We start from the raw sequence: 17546 nt of genomic DNA, 5'->3' as shown, positions 1-17546 counted from the left end.
AAAGCTTTTAGAAATGGCAGGGAGGTAACAGATGGCCTTCCCAATCAGAAGACTAAGCAGCCCATGTGGTCGGCTGCAAACGAAGAATACGATGCCAGGCAGTGGCCCTCACCGCTGAGCCATGCTGCGGGGCATTGTGGGAAATTCTCCTACCCCGCATATGGGAGGAGGGTGCCTCTGGCTGTGTGGCCATCCCTCTTCTTCCAACTGCTCCTGCGACCAGGGACCCTCAGGGATGAAGTCGTTCCATGGCACCATATGTGTGGATGGTTTAGCAGCATGACCTAAGGTAGGGAGAAGGGACACGGAAGGAAAGAGACAAGAGCCTGTGGCCCTCCGCTCGTCTGAAATGATGCCTGTCAGTGTGGGCTGTGAAAGAGCCGCATCCAGGCGGGGTGATGAGGAAGCAGGTCACACAGGGGTCTTCCCTCCAGGAAATCACCTCTGCTCAGCGACTGCTTTCTAATATGGAGGATAATGAACACCACTGCTGATCCAATTTGCTTTTGCTCTCAGTGTAGAACTTTCCCCGTGCTGTCAGCCCTCTGGATTTATTGGTACTGTAGGGAGTTTGGAGAAATATAGACATGACTATGGCTTTTGGGTTCTTTGTTTCAAAAGAAATGTTTGAATTGTCCTATTTGACAAAAATAAAAGAAAATAGGCTTGACAGTTATAATGGCTCTTTCTTAGGTGGAAAGCAAGGGCCAGGGAAGATAGAAGAGTGAATAAAATAGGTTTTTATTCTATGGTTTTTCAATTAATGACACAGAACACCAATGATTTCAGTGGGGAAATTATTATGTAATAAACAAAGAATACCCACACCCAATAATGGAACAATATTTATTATTAGCTCGATGGCTTTGCACTACAAATACCATCAGAGCAGCTGGCCAGAGGAATACTGGAATGTGTTTATATACACACACACACACACACACACACACACACACACCTACATATATCCTTACCCCTGATAGTGCTGAATGACTCAGGTCAGGGCCCATTACTGAACACACCTCATATTGTTTTCTAAATTTTCCACAACTATTCAAATAGAAGCCAGAAAAGAAAAATTGCCTCTCACTGCAAAGCCTTAAAACACACAAAAAGGCACCATATTGCCACTTTAGGGACACATTTGTTCCCTGCTGTTGCTATTTTATATGTCATTTCAGTCCTGCAGTTAGCTATCAAGCAAATCTTTTCTTTTTCCAGAGAGAAATAAGAGCTGCCTGAAGGGAAACCAGAATGGGAAGCATCCTTAAAATGACTGATTTACAATTGGCAAGGAGATACAATATGAAAATTATAGCTTTCCCATTTTGGAGGTGGGAGCCTCAGATCTTGCTCGAAGACCATCCCCTGGGGGCCCCCTATTGGCACAAGAGGGAGGCTGTCGTGAAGGGGCTGAGCTTTCAGAAGATAGAAGGGTGAGATGTATATGCATGTATGTGCCTAACATATGCAGGGGCGTGTAGTGGTTGGTGGTAAGAGGATGGATTCAGCAGGGGTTAGGCAGAGTCAAAAGGAAATTCAGAGAGGTAAGCACATGCCGCGACTCATTAGGCACTAAGTTTGGAATTCAGATACCTTAAGTTATAATCCCTCTTCTGACAGTGACATATGGGTACCTTTAGGCAATTCCCCTGACTGTGTTTTGACCCTAACTTATCATGTGTAATAAGGAAAATAATACCCACGGAAGAGGGATATTGTAGAAATTTATTTGTGTTGCCAAAGGACACAGGGGACCCTAGGTGAAAGGTTGAAGATATGTCAAAGACTCTGTCAACAATTTATGTGTCACTTCTGTGTAATTCCCCAAGAATTCAGTCTCTTCTTTACCAAACACCCTCTGGGGTATGGCTAAGAGAAAAAAAGACTTTGATTCCTCTCTCAAGGACAAAGATTTACCCAGTCTGGGATGGTAACAGGACTCCAAGATGTCTCCACTTGGCCTTCAGTATTCTCCCCTTTGTATTCTCTCCCACAGCAAATTATGACTGGCCTCGGTATCCAATCAGTATGATGGGAATATGGCTTCCAAGGCCAGGCTATAAAGGTATTGCAGTTTCCTCCTTGAAATCCACCTCGGATTGCTCACGGGGTGGGAAGTCATCTGCCATAGGCAAGGGTATTGAAGACACCCATGAAGAGGCCAACTAAAGTAGAATCACCTTTCCAGAACCTCACTCAAGGCTTTAGATGACATTAGCCCATTCACTGACCTGCAGAGAGATAACTACACAGACCTGCTGTGGACTGGGGTTGGGGTAATCTAGTGCCATCCTACTGAAGAATCCGCCCTCATGTTAATCTTTGAGACAGTGATTAGACTTAGTTTTGTAAGTCTTCTCAGAATGCTCTGAGTCTACTGATGATTCATTCATTCTTTCATCCACTACATATTTACTAAGCATGTAGCCGCCGGGTCCTAGAACTGCAATAGGTTGCGGGGGAACAGAAGTCCGTTAAACACATTCCCTTAAGAGATTCCATCCAGAGTCCTGTTGGAGACAAGAGTCATGACATGGTGTGGCAAAAACTATGAGAGGAATTACATAGAAGTTATCATCAGAATTCTTGATGGTAAAAGAAGCTATCATGATCTTGAAGAATCAGGAAGGACTGCCTGGGTGAAGGGACATTTAGGGGCATTCCCAAAGGTCAAATAGAAATTTTCAAAGTGAAATAGAGGGAAGGCAGGAGGGAGTGCAGTATGAAGAGGAATGAAAGTGTGTGCAAAGACAGATTGGGCTGTGGTCTATAAAGAAGAGGGCCCGCGTGTACCCAAAGTGGCTGGGGAGAGTCCCTGCCTTGCTTTATACCTTAGGTCAATGTTTCTAACATAATTACCTTTTCTTCTGTCAAGTCAGAGGAATATTCAACTCCATGAACTTTAGGATAAGAAATAGAACAGAAAGACCTTCCTTCAACATTCAGCCACCCTCTGACTCGTTCCCCCAGCTCTCTGCCCTCACCTGGGCTCACGGGCTCCTCATTCCTTCCTGGGGTTAGTGGGCAGAAGTCATCCATACTGCAGAGAAGGTGCTGAGTACGTTGTCATCATTCTTGGAATGATCAAGCTCTGTCCAGGTGAGGTGTCACCTCCAAGGAGGACTTTCCATATAGACAAGGTTCCTTGGGGTCCCCAGGAACCATCATTTATGGGGGTTAACACTGAACCTATTGGATTGGCACCTGTTATTCATCCATTGCTTTTCTAATTAGACTGAAAATCTGGTGTCTCTGTCTCAAATGGCACCTCTAGTGTCCAGCACGGGCCCCTTCACAGTAGGCCCAAAGAAATGACAATCTCCCCTCTTTTCCCTCATACTATCCTATTCTCCTCCTTTAAATTTTTCCTTTATAATAAAAAATAATATGACAAGACTTTTTTTCTTTATCATTCCTTGAAGAAATTCATGTATATAAATTTATCATTATTATTTGGTTATTTGTTCAATTTTTCTCATCTCCCACTTAATAACACTCAAATGTTACTGGAGTTCTGGGAAAACTGGGATCTTGCCTGTTTGTTTCCCATTATTTACAAAGCATGCCACAGTGCCTGCCAAGTGGGTGTCCCCAATAAGTATTTTTAAATTAAAAAACGTAATTTAATTTAGTGTTTTTTAATTGCTATTGAGTGAAAAACAATGGCAGTTTTGCATATTGGTGAATCTTTCTTTATTATTTATTTATTTTGGTACCAGGGGTTGAACCCAAGGGTGCTTCACCACTGAGCAACATCCTCAAGCCCTTTTTATTTTTTATTTTGAGACAGTCTCACTAAGTTGCTTAGGTCCTCACTAAGGTGCTGAGGCTGGCTTTAAACTTGTGATCCTCCTGCCACAGGCTCCCGAATCACTGGGTAGTGAATCTTTCTTATGGCCTTCTGGAAAATTAATCTTAGATACCAAAAACATGGATGCCATTTCTCAGCGAAATGCAATGAGTTTTAATTTGGATTCAATAAATTAGTTTTATTAGGCTCATTATCTACCAATCCCATTTTCAGAAAAACACCCACAGAGCCTTATAAATATGCAGAACCAAACTCTGTATGTCTTTGCTTGAACTGCAACATTAGACTTAATTACATACCTTTAATAATAAATTACAATGTAAGTTTTGGATTAAGAGTTAACAAGATAGCAATGAAGTGGCAAGTGGGGTAGCCAAACTCACCCATGTGTGTACAGACCACATATTTTTACACCATGTTTAATGAACATGAACAATGCCTTTGACATGAATCTAAAGCTATTCACCTTGGATTTTTTTTCTGGAAGTTGGAGTATGAGAGCAAAATTGCAGGTTCTTTCCTTAAGACAGAGCCAGTCTATGGCTGCAGCTAAAATGGCTTCAACAGGGGTTTAACTAGACAGCCTTCTTTGTCCTGCTGATTTGCCCATGGAGGTGAGAAAACAGACAGGCAACCATTCCTGAGGCACTGAGGAGGAGCTGGGCAGGAGGAGCAGGAGCTTGTATGGCAGAGCCTGGGAAGAGAAAGGTCCTCTGGAACAAGGGGTGATGCTTTGGCCACCAGCCTCAAGGAGTTCCACTTGCCTTCCCACTTGGCCAGGACAGTGACACATGCCTGTAATCCCAGCAGCATAGGAGGCTGAGGCAGGAGGATCACTAGTTCAAAGCCAGGCTCAGCATCTTAGTGAGGTCCTAAACAACTTACAGAGATCCTGTTTCTTAAAAAAAAAAAAGAAAAAGAAAAAAAAAAGAAAAGAAAAAGAAAAAGAAAAATTAAAGGTATGGCAGTACAGCTCAGTGGTTAAGCATCCCTGGATTCAATTCCCAGTACCCTCCCCACCACCACCAAAAAAAGAGTTTAACATCACGTGCTGATGGAATGTCCATCCTGCTGGCCAGTGCTACAGATTTCAGTTATCCTACCTCCTATAATCACTCAAGCCAATTTCTTTATCTCCATCTCTCTCTCCCTTTCCTCCCTCTCCCTTTTTTTCTCTCTCCCCTCTCCTTCATATAGACAATTTCTGTTTGTCTTAAGAACCCTTACTATGTACTTACTAACCAGAGTTTGTACTATTTCAGCCTTTCCAATGTTAGGTTTTCTAAACTATTTAAATAAACAGAGTTTTCAACAACAGTTGACAGTTGAAATGCCACAAGAGCATGGGTATGTCCTTTGCCAAGCAATCTGAGATCCAACAACCTATAATTCATTGAATTTCCTCTCAAGAAGAAAGTTCTGAACAGCCCTTTTGATAGATATTCAAATAAATCTCAACCGAAAATTTTTGTTTTGCTCTTAACTAGTTTCATAAACTAAGATGTGAGTGATTACCTTAAACTTAAGTGACCTTATGAAGTCCATCAGTTAGCACAGAAACTTTGTTTTTCTTCATTTCATGGGTTGATATCCAATTTCTGATATATGTGATTTTTAAAGCTAAAATAATTCTGTTTTAACCAGGGAACCCATTTGAATAATGGGCTTGTGGAGCCCTCCAAAGAGTAGTAGTTGGTGAGAGACCCAGATTTGGCTTGCTTTATTCTTGGACTCTAGTTGGATTCAGGTAATCTCATGCAGTGTTCTCACACCTGTGGTTCATGAACCCTTTATATCAGGAATATGAAGATGAGTTTTCAAAATTCAGGTTCATAATAATTGGGCCTAGGAATCTGCATTTCATACAGGCAGCCTGGTGATTCACCATGCACTGAGATCTAAAGACAAAAGATGATAAAAACAGATGGGTTAATACTCCTATAGATGGAGATTCTTCTTTAATCCACAATCTAATGGACTAGATAATATCTCTGGTATTGACATAGTAAAGAAATCCAGAGAGATTCAGGGTTCACCATGGAATTTCTCATTAAAACTTTCCTGGAAATTCCAGTATTTAGGATTTCTATAACACAAGTACTAAATAAGATTTTGCTTACCAGATCACAGGGCCACATCCCCAGGGAAGATGAATGGAAGCCCCAATAATACAAAAGTAATCTATGCGGGAAACTTCAACTTCAGAAAAATCACAAACACTATCAGATAGAAAATTCACAGTTTTTTTTAACCCAAATAGACATATAATTTCTTAAAAATAATGTAATGTTCTAATACTAATAAAAAGTACGATGAAAGTCATTGATAATAAACAAAAATGGATTTCCTGCTTTCAAACAATGTCCCTGTGATTTACATAGCAGTCTCATCCCTCAAAAAAGAGCTCTCTCCTAAAGACATAAAAAAGTATTATGTATACATCAAATGTAGTGAGAAGTTTAAGTTCAGATAACAGCTATCAAGAGTTTATTTTAACCAAAACAGTTGCCCAGCAGGACATCCAAGCTTGTGTGGGATGCCACACAGTTGTCCTTTGTAAGGTTTCCCATGCAAAACAAGATATCTAAAACCAGCCCCTGCCCACAAAATGCCAGGCCCCATCAGTGTGGGAACATGAAGGAGGTCCAGTGTCTTTTGATAATTGCTATGTGATCCCTTCTTTATAAGTTCCCTTCCTATGGGGCCTTTAAGGCTTAGACCCTCTCCAACAGGAAGAACCATCCAAGCCATTTTATCCCACTGAGTGCTCGAATCTCTTCTGCAACATCTCCACCAAGTGGTTGTCTAACCTAGTGTGCTAAATTTGGCAATTCGCATACCACCACCATAATATTGAATAGCTCAGTCCCCCTCTTGTCTTTCTCCCCCAAAAGCATGTGACAGTGCACTTAGAAAGTCAGTTCATATGAATCTTGCTGGAAGTCCCTATCATCTGTAGATCCAGAATATAGATGGCTTTGGTGACAGTTTCAGTTTTTAAACTCTCTTAAACAATCATGGAAATTGCTTGGACATACCATCTATCATTTTTGCCACTTGCTAACTTGTGTGTGAAATTGTGGGTTCGGTGTCCTATTTTTCTATCTATTTTAGTAACCACAAATGTATTAAAAAATAAAAGCTGATTTTTGTGCCACACTTGGGGACACATTTTGGACTCTACTGGTCTCTTCTATTCTCAAACGTTTATGGTGTAGCTTTGGGTCAAATTATGAAAACTATTACTCAGGCATTAGCTTGAAGGCCTATAGATGAACCCTATATTCTACTAGTGGGGCTGACCTGAGGATCAGTCCTGTCCCTGAGGTGAGTCCTCTCTTTTGCTCAGTTACGCTTATCTATATAACATTTCACCTCCCAAACTGCCTGGGTCATAAATAGATGCCATCTCTTGGCATTTTGTAGAATTCTGATCACCTTTCCAAGTCTCTCTCCTCTAGAAACCAGCTCATGCTTATCTCTGTTCAGCTGTTCTGAACATGGGCTCTCTTTGTCCTCTGGGCTCTGGAACCTTCAAATTTTCTGCTTTTCATAAAGGAAGGATGCAGAAGCATGATATGAAGTTCCATGCAGAGGAGGCATACCTAGCTGTCTTGTTTACCCCTGAGGCTGTGCAGTCAGGAGGCTTGGGTATGAGCGAAGGTCTAAGATGCTTTTGATACTCGTGAACTTTCCATTTGGTCAAGGCATAAGAGTTTAGAAAAACAAACCCCCTCCAAGAATTAATCCTGGCTTAAGACTGTTAGAATTTTTCCAGTGATTATCAGTTCTCACTGATATTATTGGTGAAGAAGTGACAGCAGCCAGTCTAAAAGAAGACCTCTCCTTCAAATGCCTCCAGTGTGACTGAGGACACATCCTTTGATTGTGTAATTCTAGCAGAGGAGTTCCGAGTCCATGCTCTGTTCCTTCCCAGACTTTCCACAAAACTCTTACTATTTGCAAACCTATTTCCATTATAATCAAGCAGTTTGTATCTTCACTTAACCAACATTTATCAAACCTCTAGCTGGGTATGGAGGTGCACGCCAGTTATCCCAGTGGCTCAGGAGGTTGAGGCAGGAGGATCACAAGTTCAAAGCCAGGCTCAGCAAAAGCAAGGCACTAAGCAACTCAGTGAGACCCTGTCTCTAAATAAAATACAAAATAGGGTTGGGGATGTTGCTCAGTGGTCGAGTGCCTCTGAGTTCAATTCCCAGTACCCACCTCCCCCTCAAAAAAATCTATAAAAACCTCTATTGTATATGCATTACTGTGCTGTCGCAGCTCTAGGAAAATCAACTGTAAAAAGTTGGGAAAAAAGTGTTTTTCTCCTAAATTATTTACTGATGGTTGACTAACCCTGCAGATATCTAAGGAGGGTAGGAAAACCACTAAAACACTAATCAGAGAAACATCTGTAACTGTGGATGGGCAACCTCACAGCAGAGCAAGGAGAGAGAGGGATTAAGGGATTGGTGGCACATATGTTCTCTGCAGTGTGACTGCTCACAATCGGTACTCTTCAAAAACTATGAATGGCTTTTTTCTGTCACTCATGAAAGGTATGTTGTGGAAGGATATCTTAAGAAAATAATAAGGGCACCTAAGCCTTGCACCTAGAGCAATAGGGAATGAAGTGGAGACCATGATTTTAGACACATGAATCAGAGGCATAGGGAAGCATCAGATGACCCATGAGATGCAAAAGAATCCTTGACTTAATAGAGCTTGAAATCTATTGAAGGAAAAAGGATGGTATTCATAAGTCTGAAGATATGATGAAATATATAAGTGCTAAGAGTGAAATTATAGTGTGGTTGGTATTCAGAGGTCTGAGAGAATCATTGTGAACTGAAATGGTCAAGAAAACCATCATTTCAAGATATCTGAACTGGCCACTAAGATGAATTTTTGCTTTAGAAATCAATGGCTCCATCAACTTGCATTAGAAGAATGAAAAGGGGAGCTTTAAAATCGTTGTTAGGATCGCCAGGCACAGTGACACACACCTGTAATCCCAGTGGCTTTGGAGGCAGAGGCAGAAGGATCGCGAGTTCAAAGTCAGCCTCAGCACTAAGCAAATGAGTGAGACTCTGTCTCTAAATAAAATATGAAATAGGGCTGAGGATGTGGCTCAGTGATCAAGTGCCCTTGAGTTCAATCCCTGGCCCAACCCACCCCCCAAAATATTGTTAGGGCCAATTCAATGATTACCATTTTATTTTATGGTTAAATCATTTTTGAGAAGTATTTGATTTTTAAATAAAATATAAATCCTCAGTAACTTCCAAAAAGTGATTCCCAAAAAATACAGCAGAGATATTTTCATTTCTAAAGTTTCTTAGTACATCAAAACTTTCAGAATTGCCATGTCAGGTTTATAAAAGCTGTAACAAAATCTCAAAGAGATAGTTACACTCCTGTGTTTATTGCAGTATTCTTCACCATAGCCAAGATATAGAAGAGATGTCCATAAATGGATGACTGAAGAAAATGACCATGAACATGTAATGGAACATTATTGAATCACGAAAAAGGGAAGTTTGTCACATACTACAAAGTGAATAAACCTCAAGGACACTATGCTAAGTGATATCAGTCAGTCACTGAAGGATCAACACTGTGTGGTTCCATTTGTATGAGATATCTGTAATTGTTATAATTAAAGAAAGTAAGATTGTAGTGACTAGGGGTTAGCAAGTAGAGGAAATTAAGGAGTTTTTATGCATGGGTGTAGAGTTTTAACACACTTGATAGAAAAGTTCTAGATACTTGCCATACAGCAACATGCATATAGTTAAAAATACCAGACTATCAACTTAAAATTTTAAGAAGATAGGTTTCATTTTATGTGTTGTTTGTCACAAAAGTACTATATTTTAAATGCTGTGATTTATAAATACATTACTACATATCACAATAATAGCTGATGTTTACTGTTTCTGACGATGGAAGGGTATATTCTCATTGGAATCTCAATGAATCCATAAAGTATTTATGATTATCCCTGTTATGCAGATGAGGAGACCAAGGCAGACAGAGGGATTATCTGAGTTGCCTTAAGTCCCATAGCACTCAGACCCCCCTGATGGGAACAGGACAGCCACCAGAATGAATGGGACATCACTCCTATGTTGATATGTGAATTGCACGGCCACTGTCACTCCACATTGTATACAACCACAAGAATGGGAAGTTGTACTCTATATCAAAATGACATGTCAAAATACATTCAACTGTCATGTCTAACTAAAAGAACAAATAAAAATTCTAAAAAATAAATGTAGCACAAAAAAAAAGTTCCCCACATCAAGGCCAAGGCCCCGCCTACACCTCTGTCCTGAGCTCCGCGCAAGGCCTGGTGGTCTGCACTCACACAAGCATGGTGTCAAAATGTGCCAACTGATTGTGTTCTGCAGCCCTGCATAGGTCACTGTAAGTGCCAGGGGACACTATTTCTGATAATTAAGTCCCCATTAAAATAAATGAAGGAAGTTCATTCTTCTGAGAGATAATGTTTTACTCTGGCTGCTGATTCTGCAAAATTAGTCAAGATTAATTTACATTCTCAAGAAAGGAAGTGGGTCAGAGAGAGGCAAGGTCCTCATGAAAAAGAGAGCAAATGTAGGTCCTGGTTATAGGTTATATTTGAACCAAATGGAACAAAACACAGCTTCTCAATGCTGTTAACTCCCAGTTGCTCGGCATCTGACTGCTGGGTGACGGGCTTGGAACCAGGGAACTGGGGCTATAGTCCAGTTCCTGCCACTCAGGAGCACCATGAACCTGGAGGAGTCATTTGGCCTCTGTGAATTTCACTGTCCTTGTCATCAAGATGTGGGTCTACATGGCAACCTCTCAAGGCAAAGGGTGAGCGTAGGAGGGTGTCCTCGTGGATGAATGGAAAGTCCTCTGCAAACACCAGAGGTCACAAAGGATGTCACCTTGTTTATTTCATCATTGTGTGGATGGGGCTGACCATCTCTGTATTTCTGATATTTCTTCCTCTTCACAGATTCAATTCAGATGACAAAATTTGCAAAGTGGTTCAAACAAGAGCAGAGGCTCAGAGCCCATTGGTTCTTATTGCCACTGTACTTCCAAGCCCCAATTGGAAGAACCAATAGTTCCTCCCTTATAGAACCCTTCCAGCCATCCCCATCTGGATGAAAATAGTTTACTAATTTCAAAACACAACTGAGTTGGTGCCATATAATCATATTCACACTTTCCTAGTTACTGACAACATTAAGTGTCCCAAGCTGATCTGAAAATGTTAGTAAAATAAGATAAATTGTTCTGAAAGGCAGGAAATGCTATTATGGGGTAGATATGGGGGGAAATAAGACAATTGAAATATTGTATGAACCAAGTGCTAAATCTGACTCCAATGAGGGGAGGTAGGAAGAGACCCATCTCCCTTCCACTGTTAGGAGGAAATGTGCCAGCTGGTCATGGTGGCATAGGTTTGTATGCCACTCGGCTCTCCAGAGGCTGACCCCGGAGAATTTCAAATTCAAAGCCAGCCTCAGCCACTTATGCAGGCCCTAAGCACCTCAGCAAGACCCTATCTCTAAATAAAATATTTTTTAAAGGACTAGGGATGTACCTCAGTGGTTAAGCACCCCCAGGTTCAATCCCTGGTACAAAAATAAATAAATAAATAAAAATCATTTTCACCACAAAATGATCAATGTTTAAGTAAATAGATACATTTACCCTGAACATTACACAATGTATACATGTATCAAAAATATTACATGGTATCCCATAAATAGGTATAATTTTTATGTATCAATTAAAAATAAATACAATTAAAATTGACGTTTGACTGATGATAAAACATAAGAGAACTCAACATATAGATTCTACATCATATAATTATTTGAACATTTAAAAAATATTGTCTTGAGCTGGGTGGGATCACACACCTGTAATCCCAGCCACTTGGGAGGCTGCAGCAGCAGGATGACAAGTTTGAGGCCAGCCTAAATTTAGTAATACCCTGTCTCAAAATAAAAAGTTAAAAGGACTAAGAATGTAGCTCAGTGGTAAAGCACCCCTGGGTTCAATCCCCAGTACCGAAAAAAAAAAAAAAAATTGTGCCTTAAAAGAGAATATTTTTAAAAACTCATTATCCTATGTACTCATCTCCACTTCTCTTAGATTACCCATGTTTTCCTTCTATCCTAACCTCATATCTTTCTAGACTTTTATTTTAAAGCTTTTCTGCAAAATTCCATATTTTAATGGAGTTTTCTCTGAAAGTTCTTTTATAGCTGATAGATAAGAAATATTTCAATGTATGTATTTATACATATCCATATTATAGCAAGAATTGATGTACAGTTTTTAAATTAGGAAAAAAAAAACCTGAATTACTCCCAGTAATTCAGCAATTGCTCTGACAATTATTTTTTTCAAAACATTTACTTACATATATTTAGATGTAGTCAGTTTAAGTGCAATTTTGAATTCTATTTCTATGTATCATGCTATATTACAAATATTTCCATTCAAAATATCCCAATAAAAATCTTCAGTGGCCACTGGAATCTTGAGAGCAAGTAGATTAACTAGCCTTTTAGAATATGTAGGGCACTCTCTTACTCTTTAAATTTTAAGACATGAAACATTAGTATGAAGAATGATATTGACGATAGTGGCTCAGAGTTGCCACATGGGTTATTTTTAATGTAGCACAACTGTAAAGGCCACCACTGACATCTGTCATCACCATAGATTTATGCTTTTCTTATGCCACTATTCCAAAAGATGCCAGAAAAATATCTGGATAAGACTAGCATTATCTAACTCACTTGGTTGGGCAAAGATGAGCTGCTCCTTTCTACTAAATGTTTGCCATGGTCCAGGCTGTGTTCAGACTTTCCCCCACATTATCTTATCTAATACTCTCCACAACTCCATGGGTGAAGGAACTACTATCATCAGTTCTGTTTTACAGTCAAGGAACCTAAGACCTCAGTTCATACCGTTAGCCAATAACAAGGTAAGGTTTGATCTAAACTTGTTCCAGCAGCAGAATCCAAGTCTATTCAACTGTTTTACTCCATGCTAGACTGGCTTTTAATGAAAATTAATCGGCACAGGCATATGGATCTATATTTTCTTTTTAAAATTCTTTCCTCAAAGGTAGAGTCAAAAGATTGTGAGGTAAATCCATTTTAAGGTCTTGTAATTTACTTAGTAACCAGTATGGTAATTAAATCCCATTACAGCTTTTCATCTTTCATTTGGCAAATACTTACTGATCAACTATTATGTTCCAGGCACTGTTGTACGAGATAGAGAAAGAACAGTCAGCAAATTGCCTTCTTTCTTGTTTTGAAGAGGTTTAAAATTAAGTGAGAAGCTGTTGAACCATCATTATTCCGCTACTCTTTGATCTATTTTCTGACTTGATTTGTATAAAATGTAACCTCACCACTTAAATCTACACTTTTAATAAGCACTAAGGATTGATTTGAATCCCAGTGAGATTTAGTAGTCATTGGTACAGTGAATAGAGAAGAGTGGTACAAATGGAAGTAAAAAAGGCATATAGGGACCAGAGATTATTTTCCCCTTCAGAACACTCCTATAGCATTTTTAAAAATATACATTATCATCAGACTTTATGACTTAGTTACTTGTGTGAGTGTCAGAGCTAAAATTCTTTTAGGCAGGAGTCATATCAAATGCAACTTTAAAAAGATATAGTTCTGGGGCTGAGGCTGGGGCTCAGTGGTGGAATGCTTGCCTAGCACATGTGAAGCACTGGGTTTGATCCTCAGTGCTGCATAGAAATGAATAAATAAAATAAAGGCATTATGTTTATCTAAAACTAAAAAGAATTTTTTTAAAAAGCTATCATTTTTTTGTGGGCACTCAAATATATCTGTTAAATGAATGAAAATGCCATATGTATGACCAATAAAATAGTATCAAAAATGAATAAAATGGAAGAATTAGTAATTTATTCCTCTTATATTCCACATATTGGATGCCTAAGTCTTTTTTGAAGAGGGCTTGGAGATCATGACCCCCACACATGTAATTTATTTGTGCACAAAAAACATAGCAAGCAAATGCTAAATATCAATTATTTATAATACTTCTTTGCACCATTTCCAAATCTTGCCTCATCATAAAAGTCAGTTTTAAAAAAAGTTATTCCCAGGGCCCTCTTCACAGAATATGATACGGTTGAACTAGGAATCTATTTTGAGAAGTTTCCTAGGTGAGTCTTCTAATCTGGCAATGTTTTTGAAAAACGACTCATACAAAATGTAAGACTTTGCATTAGATTTTAAAAAATGAAGAGTAGAGAGTTCTAAAGAGGAGGACAGTTTCTAGCATCTTATTTGGTTGTAAAAAGAACATACAGGATTTGGAGATTACCTACATACCTGTTGGGAGGGGATTGTCATCTCAGTTTTGACAATGGGTTCACAGAGTGCTCATGAATAAGAGAAAAAATAATTTATTAAGTTCCTTAAAAAGATATATGCTAGATGAAATAGCAATCATATTATTAGACTAGAAGAAGGTGTTATCATGGTAGACGATGCTCTTCTGGTAATTCAATTGCATTAACTAACACCCATGAATTCATACCATCCTCATTTGAGTTGTTCATGTATAATTACATTTATAAATATACAAAACTCAAAAATAACTCTGTAAAAGAGCAATTTAATTCCTCATATAAAGCAGCAAAAAAATCTTTATATGTTGCCAGACATGTGCAAGAATGCAAGAATTTGTATGCACAAGAATGTTCATGGCAGCATTATTCAAGAGTCCCAAATTACAAACAACCCAGATGTCTGGCAACTGCAAAATAATTAAATGAATTGAAATATATTCATACAAGGTAATATTTTTAAAGCAATGGTCAATGAATACATTTCTGCTAAAAAAAACACAGAGGAATCTCACAAACAGGTTTCTGAAAAAGAAGTCAGATATAATAGAGTACATACTGTATGATTTCATATATAAAGTATAAAAACAGGCTAACTAATCTATGGTATCAGAAGATAGCAGAGTGACTATGTCAGGTGGCTACTTACTTTGAGGGACACAAAGGGCTTTCTTGTACTAGTTCTTTGCCTAGATGCTGGTTATGTGGGTATGTGAATTGTGTGAAATTTTTTTTGAGTTGTACAATCAAAATATTTGCACATTTCTGAATGTATGTCATACATTGATATATCATTTACTTTCAGAAAGTCTGAAAGATATTCTGAATTTCCCCCCAAATGGTGTGACTGCTACTAGGGCAGAAAATTGCTGCCTGTTATCTTCCCTAATGTACAGTCTCCTGTCCTATAGAGAAGGGCAACAGAGAGTTTGTACAGAAAATGCATGACAATTTTCAAATGCAAAGATTATGCCTTTTATCTACTTCCAGCTTATTATTTACTTTGAATGTGTTTTCCAATAATGGCCCTATATATGTGCTGATTCATCCTTATGACCCTGCCATCTCCCCCTGCTTATTAAGGGGTATACTCTGTGAAGATAGAACAGAAAGAAGAATCCACAATTCATTTAGGTCAGTGGGTTCAATGAAGTCTTTAAGAAAGAATAGGCTAAGACTTGGCTCTCCAGGGGTCTCCTGTCAGCCCTACCTCACTCAGCCACCTTGAACACTGTTGCTTCTGTGTGACAAACCCTGTGTAATTGTGTGGACAACACACATAGAGCCCTGTGATTTGAAAATCAAGACCAGTAGTCAATACAATGATTGAGGAACAAAACAGGGTGATTGGTGCTGAGATTGGGCAGAGGGGCCTTTGAAAGCTGAGTATTGGTAAAACAGCCACTATTGCAAATAATGTGGGTGCCCAGTTTTCCATCAGTTATTTTGTTATTTGGGAACACCTCCCCTCTCCAACTATTTGCTGTGCTCCCACATCCAACAGCAAGCATCTGTGGCTCTTAGAGAGTTTTTGGAGATTCCTAAAGCTGTTTTGTCAGCATTTGCAGAGAGCTGAGAGTCTTGAAATGCATCTCTGGACAGTGCTTTTTAATAGCAGCTCCTGGCCTCTACTTAGGAGCCCTCTGAGATTGAAACCAGGAAAAGGGCAAAATGAGGGGAGCGCACACAGTTGAAGGAGGTGCCGAACAACTCAGCCACCAAGATAAACGTGTCAATGCAATCATTTAAAAAATTTGGAATGAATGTAAAAATCCACTGTGATCAAAATACCAACATTGCAGTTGAAATCAGGGTCATTATTACCGTTCTTTCTTATCTCCTCAAGTCCCACAAAAGCTCCACACATTCTCCAGGGCTCCCCTCCAGATGTTTTTCTCCATGTTAGAATGGGAATGGGCAGTGATGAATGGGGTCAGGGGTCCTTTTGATTTTTCTTTTTTTTCCCCCCTCGCAGACTCTTAAATCATTCTCTGCCCCACTGCACATCTTATTTCCCCAAATCCTCCCAGTTTCCAAAGGGAGCTTCCCCCCAAGTGTCACTTTGCCAGGGCCACTTCTTCCTATGACTCCTTTCCCTGAGGTCCACGTGCTGATACTCCAAGAGTTCTTTTTAAATATGATTATACTTCATGTGCTCTTTTCTCTTTCCCTCTAGTGATAACTTTAGCTCAATATCATTAGGCACAGAATTTGTAAAATGACATTTTTTTTTCTTCATGTTCAGCTGTACAATTATGAGGATCCTTGGAGAGATTTGGTCTTAATTACTTGCTATTAGATTTAGTCTTACAAAACCCACCCACCCTCCTTCATTTTTTGACCCCTCTGGAGAGCTGGCTGAATCCAAAGCCCTTGCCCAATTCTGCTGCTTCATTTTGATTTTTTTTTTCTCTAAATGCTTCCTCCTATCCTCAGGCTGGGAACCTCAGAAGAGGAAAATGTGCAGCCAAGAAGGGTGCGTAGACCTTGACATTCAAAGGATAATATTCTTTCGCAGAAAATAATAACCTTTCTTAAAAAATATTTTACAATTCATTACAATTCATGTGGCGCCACTATGAAAATCAAAACCCTGTCACATAAAAAGCCCTAACTACACATGTAAACAACTACACACTCTAAGTGGAATGTAATGTTGGAATCATGTCTTTAAATTTATTTCATTACTAGCTATATTGTAGCAAATGAAATGCTGGGAAGCTGAAATGAGAAGTGAGTGCATAGGTTTCCTGGTTCATGAGTTTCATAAGGTACATTTAAGGTGCCACCTCCTGGTGATAGCTTTTCTATACCTCTAGTCCACAGCATGCATTTTATCTTTATGTGCTGAAACCCAGGCTATCATAATGACCCCAGGCCCATTTATTTATAAAAATAAATGTAAAAAGGGAAAAAGGCTTTTGTTATTACTTAATCAGTTAACAGCACAAATTCTCTGAAGGAGGTTGGTGGAGTCTATCCATGTCAGTTTCCTGGTTTTGATACTGTATTTCAGTGATACCAAATGTAAGATAGACAGGGCAATGCTAGAGATCCAAAAGGCAAGCAGAGGTCCAAGAGACCAGCTGTGTAGACATCTTGCCCTAAATTCCTTGCAGATGATGTCATCTATAAATACCTTTTACATGGAGTAGGACTAAATGCGCCTCTGGGATATTTATCTGCACTGATACCTGGTACTACATGAATTACTAGCTCATTACTTCAGTTGATGATTGTCTTTGGACTGCTGGTCTTAATTCTGACCTGCCATGCTAATAAATATTTCTGAGCACAACTTAC

This window comes from Marmota flaviventris, chromosome 1, assembly GCF_047511675.1.
Source record: "Marmota flaviventris isolate mMarFla1 chromosome 1, mMarFla1.hap1, whole genome shotgun sequence".
NCBI classification, from domain to species: Eukaryota; Metazoa; Chordata; class Mammalia; order Rodentia; family Sciuridae; genus Marmota; species Marmota flaviventris.
This window is presented reverse-complemented; position numbering follows the sequence as displayed.